Genomic DNA, 6522 nt, shown 5'->3' with positions numbered 1-6522 from the left:
CATAAATCGACACCGGGAACTTTTTAAAGTCTATTTGTGCCTAGCTTTGTCATAAATTTTGTTTAGCTATGATGCTTAGTAAGTGACCTTGGTTGGACCACTCAGAGTCACAACAGGATAATTTTAGACTATGGATATCGGGTGGTCTTTAGACATGCTAATGTTTATTACTTCAATTAGTTTATGGTGCTGCATCCCATCTGTAGATGATAACAGGTGTGATTTCACTTATGTTAAAGTGCAATATATCAGTCCTGATGCATCTGGAATCAAGTACATTGCACTCTTGGCTAAGCCAAATGTGGTTTGCTCAACGGCCACAGCCTGTTAGGTTCAGATATAACCTTAAGACATAAAGCATGGTTTCCAAACCAAAGGGGCTGTGTTCATGCAACATGTTAAACTAAGGTGACCAACTTTTTTACAATGAAAAGGAGGACACAAATAAATTGAAGAAAAAAATATCGTAAATAAAAAAACATTTTATTCGTTGCAACAATAATACAGACAACTTGCATGTGCAAAGTTTGCCAGCCGGGTGTTTTGGCACGCTCAGCAGCAATTCCTATTGGCTTTAGAAAGCCAATAGTGGGAGTAGCACAGCTCATGCAAAAGTTGAAAAAAAAACCCATCAAAAAAAGATGCCAAAATGCCGTTCTTAGCATTCTATGAGGGGAAAAAAAGCCCTGCAGATTAGTCTTCAAATATCGAAAAGGAGGACATGAAGGAGGACACTTTTTGAGGGAGGACAGAACTTACAAACGGAGGACTGTCCTCCCTAAAGGAGGACGGTTGGTCACCTTAGTTAACCAAAACCAAGTAAACCACAACATGATTCATGTTATGTTGGAATGTTGCTTTTGCTTTTTTTTTTTTTTTTCTTTCCATAATCCAGCTAACAGGTTTCTGTGAAAATAACATTGGTGGAAGAAAGGATTATTTTGTAACCTGGTGTTTTGAATTATGATTCTCATCACTCCAAAACAATTGTTCCTTTTCCTAAAGAGGAACATCCTAACTAATTTTTTTTTTAATCTCAGAGCCTTTATGTTGCCTTTGGAACTCTGGGAGTTGAAGTCCACTTATCTTAAAAACTGTGAGGCGGAGAAACACTGGTCCAAACAAACCCTTTCTCATTTCTCCTTTTCAATATTATCTAGTCGTCACTAGGGGGCGTTAAAGACAATCGTAAATGAATATCAAAGAACCAGGAAGACTCTTTTAAAGTATTTTCATCATTACTTTTCTAAACCACTTGTGCTTCAGAAGTAATGAATTTAATGTTTGTTCTAGTCCACATAATTAATGAATTGTTCAACATCATCCAACTAACTGGAAAAATTTATCTAAAAGTGCTTAACAACTCAGCCCAATACAGCACAACCCACACAAACTATGAAAAGGATAACACTGTCATACATCAAAAAAAATCTGAGAAACAATCAAGACTTTTACAACCACACAGCATCATTGTAGCACATGAAACAAATCTTCCAAAACATCTTAAATAAACCAAATGACCCCATAGCCCAAGAAGAAGAAAAAACAGGAGTCACCTACAACATACAGTATGAGGACAATACAATGTTATTCTGTTATTCTGATTCTGACCTTAACAGCCACCATGTAGGACAGCCAAGTAAAAGATTATCAAAGCTCATCCATGAGCATCAACTAGCACTCAGAAAGCATGATGAAAACTCCTTAATTTTACAACCCATGGACAAATTTGACCATAGTTTCAGCCTTGAAACCCTACACTAAGTTGAATCCAAAAATGCTAGGGAGTTCCTGGAAGCTTGGCATTCAGACACATCAGCTGTCAATAGACACACAGAGACAAAAATACCAGAACACATCCTCTGCGGCAACCAACATCCCAAAAACAGAGATTAACACCAAAGAATTTAGCAGAAAAAAAAACCCTAATCAAGGAAATACCAAGATGAAAACCACACCCCCACCAAAACAGGCATGAAAGCTGTATAGGGAGCAATCCCCAAATTCACTAGGAGTCAGATAATGAAACATCTTCAAGCAAACAACTAAGCTCAACAGTATAATTCTCTTCCCTGCTCCAAATATAGTGGACTAAAATTCCCATTCATCCTGAGCCTTCATGATCTACCTATTTTGCCAAGAATGATAGGACTTGTATTACCGCACCGAACAAAGAGACTTAGGGCTCTTCCCAATAGTTCAGTTAAGTTCCAATTTTTTTATTAATCAAACTATAAATATAAAGAAAAATGAACAGAGTGGGAAAGTAGGGGAGGAAAAATGGAAGAGGAAAAAAATGTAGGGGAAAGGTGGAAAAAGAAAGAAAAACATTGACTTCCAACTCTTTTTAGCACAGTAGAGTAAGACAATAACATAGCCTTTTATTTTTGCATAATAATATATACCTGCCATTTCTATAACATCAAAACCTAACTAATCAGCAAAACCCAAAGTCAACATTTCATTTTTTTCCACTTCAAGCACAAAGTCCAGAAGTAGTTTCTAAGTGGAATCAAAGACTCAGTTAAATGTTCTCTTCCTATCTCTGGACTAGCAGAAAACCAGGAATGGTTCTGGCTATCCTCATTGCCAACCTATTTGCCTTATGTCTAGCTTGGAGACCTGGCATGTATAGGAGGCATCCCAGTTTGACAGAGATGCACTCTCCCTTCACCCAAAGCAGAGTAACCCCAGGACAATGTGCAGGGATTAGAAAGGGGGAGGCACCTCTCCATCACCTTCCGGTGGTCAAGTTGATCCTATCCTGTAAGGATCATCTGATAGCACTACTGATAAAATGATTAGCAAAGGATATCAGATTGTATCCATAGTAAAATTGCTGCTGCTTGTGGACACCTCATGGGGAAAAAGTATTCGGAGACTACAGTTGGTCCAGAATGCAGCCGCGCGAGTGATAGTGGGTGCTCCTCGATACACCCACGTTACGCCTATCCTCCGTGAGCTGCACTGGTTGCCTATTGGTCTCCGGGTCCAATTCAAGGTGTTGGTCATTACCTTTAAAGTCTTATATGGCTCAGGGCCAGGCTATTTGCGAGACCGCCTACTACCTCATAGTTCCCTACGTCCGGTTAGATCCCACAGGCTGGGCCTCCTTCAGGCCCCGTCGGCCAAGCAGTGCCATTTGGCGGGGCCGCGGAGGCGGGCCTTCTCTGTGATGGCGCCCACGCTTTGGAATCAGCTCCCCCCGGAGATTAGGACCGCTCCCACCCTGTTGGTCTTCTGTAAGCTACTTAAGACCTGGCTTTTCCGGCAGGCCTGGGGTTTATAAAACCTTACCCCTGGATGATTGTTTTTGTATTGTTGTTTTGTTATGTTTTATGTGTTTTTTATTGTTAGCCGCCCAGAGTCCTTCGGGAGTGGGGCGGTTTATAAATTTAAAAAAAATAATAATAAAATAAAATAAAAGTCGATATTAACATAGGGACACTTCAAAGTTGCAGTTATAGAATATGGGATGCAAACTACATGAAGGCAATGTCATGGAGATAGGCCAGTGAGCAGGCCATGTTTGTAACAGATTTAGAAAGGGGAGAAGTTCCGGCATCAGATTTGTTATCCCAACTTTTATGCTCCATTTCTGAAAAGTCATCAAATTTGTTGACTTTGAGTACAAGAATTGCCACTTTAGTTTCTTCCTCAAGTTTTCTGAGGCTTGACAAAAAATTCTATTGATTAAATTAACAGAGAAGTATTTCTTTTCTGAGATTCTTGTGGCTTGTGCATAAGCAATAACAAGAAGAAAAGTAGGTGAGTAGCAGCTGACTGCAAAACCATGATGGAGCTTTTGGATATTAGGTCAGAAATATTTTTCTCAGTTTCATGCTATGAATGGTTCTTATTACTGTAACATATCCTGGGATCAAATAGTAGACGATTGGCACCACTGCAAGAAAGTCCTTTTTGCTCTTCTTGAAAAATCCTAAACACTTTAATTTTAAAACCTATCTTGCAACATGGAATCCATGGTATAAATCTGTTACATCATCTCATTTTTATTTATTTGCTTTTAAAATTTATTAGTAGCCCATCTTATCACATGGTAACTCTGGTCAGCTTAACAATATTAAACAATATATAAAACCCAATAATATAAATACAATATTATAAAAATCAACCTAGTTAAAAAGATGGGGAGGGAGGGAGTATGATGAGAAGGGGAGAGGTGAAATCTGTTGTTAATCTATCAACCACCCCCAATGTGAAATCACTCTGTTGGGACCCCAAGCCAACTGGCAGAGCCTGGTCTTTAAGTTCTATATGCAGTGAGAAGTTTCTGGGTACAGTCTTTATCAAGATTTTGTTTCCTTTGGAAGGAATCACTGACATATTATTGATGTTTTGTAATTACTTTTATTTACTTTTATTTTGTAATTACTTTTATTTATGCACCATGATGCATAAATTGATCATGGTGCAGGCACTATAATGTGAACATTTCAATTACTAGCCAACAAATCCATTTCCGCACATCAGATCTTTAAAGACTGCCAGATATCAGCAAAAGCACTCTACCAATCTTGGTTGATCTAGAAGAGGGGTCCCCAACCCTCAGTCCATGGACCAGCACCGGTCCACAGCATGCCAGAAACTGGTCCATGCAAACAAGTGAAGCCCCATCAGCAGGGTGTAGGCATCACGCAAAACCACACCCCCTCCAGTCCACGATAAAACCTCTCTCCACAGAAGTGGTCCCTGGTGCCCAAAAGGTTGGGGACCTCTGATCTAGAAAATTAAGTCTTGTCATCCTTGGTTAGTACTCAAATAGACTAGAGGACCATTGGAAAGTCTAAAACTACTTTACATTGGGAATTTGAAAAAGCTTCCCAGAAGAAAACAATGCCAAATAACTTTAAGTAAATAAGAGAATAGATTTATGGAAAAGCCCAGATCTTGTTGACTGTATTCCCATCTTGCACTCAACCCCTGTGGCTTGATTGTTTGATTTAGTATAATATATGTACTTAGTTACCATGGCTTGTTCAAACCACAATTAAAGGGAAAAAAATAGCCCAATACATGAACAGACAACATTTTTCCTAGTCTTCTTCAGACTGCAGCCTACTATTGCTTATTTATGGAAAGCATTTGCCCTTTTGTTCATCTGAAAAAGAAGTTGGGGGTGGTTTATGAAGATCAGTAATCAGACAATCCCCTTCCTGGGTGCTGTCAGAAGACATGACATAAAATGAAAACAAGGAAAGAAGAGAGAAATATCTCAGACAAAGTTCTTTTAAGCATTTGCAGACAGGATGAATGGCAATGATACACTTTATTTTAAATTGAATTGGAGGAAGTATAACACAAACCTCTCTCTCTTTACCTTGCCACATTTTATCCGTCACAGTATTTTGATATGTATATCTTGTATAGGCAGGTGATAGAGACAATGGAACCATAGAAACACAGGAGAGGAAATTGTAGAAACAATAGCATTTTTCTTATTTATACAATGTAGACGCTGCTCCTGTCCCAGAGATTTTGACCTGCTTACAATTTCAACAACAACAACAACAACAACAACAATAATGAGGAGGAGGAGGAGGAGGAGAAGGAAGTGGAGCGATTTGAACAGAAATGTATAAGCCACAACAAACTGGTGTGCTGATGTTGTGGGAACAGTGCCAGACTGGAAGGAGATAACTATGAAACTGTTTTGTCCACTGTGAGAACCTTTTAAACCTGAAAGCTGCCCTCTATGCTGGGGATGGACACTTACCCCTGTTTGTTTTCTCCTCCAGACTCAAAACCCGGAACTTTTACTACATGGTTTTTTTAAAATCTTTGTTTGATTGTGGTTAAGCAGGGAGAGTTGTGGCATGACTCAGGTGCTCAGGGGAGCTGCTGGAGATTCAGACCTCTCATGAGCTGCTGAATGCTTGAGAGAATATACAGTATGCTCTGGGATGGGGTGGACAGTCTCAGATATGTGAGAGACTTGGATGTTTTGAGAGGTGTGATTGGTCGATGATTGTGATAGTTGTGAGCGTTCAAGTAAAGGCCCAATCTTGGTTGAGCTCCATCTGGGAGATTGCAATTCTTCAGTAGTGGAAAAGATCCAGTAAAGTTGGGGTTGCTTTAAAATAATAGTAGAAAAGCAAGGAGGGAAATTCAAGTGTAGAAGAACAAGAAAGAATAAAATATGCAGGTAGTAAAGTCCTTTTCTAAAACCCAAGATGACCATGTATGGAGCAAGAGAAACTTAGAAGTTTGTTCTTAAAACTACAATAACAAGAATATAATGTAACACTGAAAAGTTACAGAACATTTCCACAAAAACTCTTTACAAAGAAAACTTGTCTCATTCTTCTGCTGAATGGAAAAAGAAGGCCCGGAAAGTTATTTTGTTATGATCATCACTCAGCTTTCTTGGAACATCTCACATTAATTTTCTCAACTGCCTTGTTATTAATAATATGGTTGATGCTGATGGTACAGAATGTGGCAGGACAGGCAGTTATGTGTGCACCTAGAACAGTGCATGTTGCACCTCTGCTCTGTGAA

Source organism: Crotalus tigris, unplaced genomic scaffold (assembly GCF_016545835.1).
Source record: "Crotalus tigris isolate CLP2741 ecotype Arizona unplaced genomic scaffold, ASM1654583v1 scf7180000018371.15429387391:27106975, whole genome shotgun sequence".
In the NCBI taxonomy this organism is placed as follows: Eukaryota; Metazoa; Chordata; class Lepidosauria; order Squamata; family Viperidae; genus Crotalus; species Crotalus tigris.
This window is presented reverse-complemented; position numbering follows the sequence as displayed.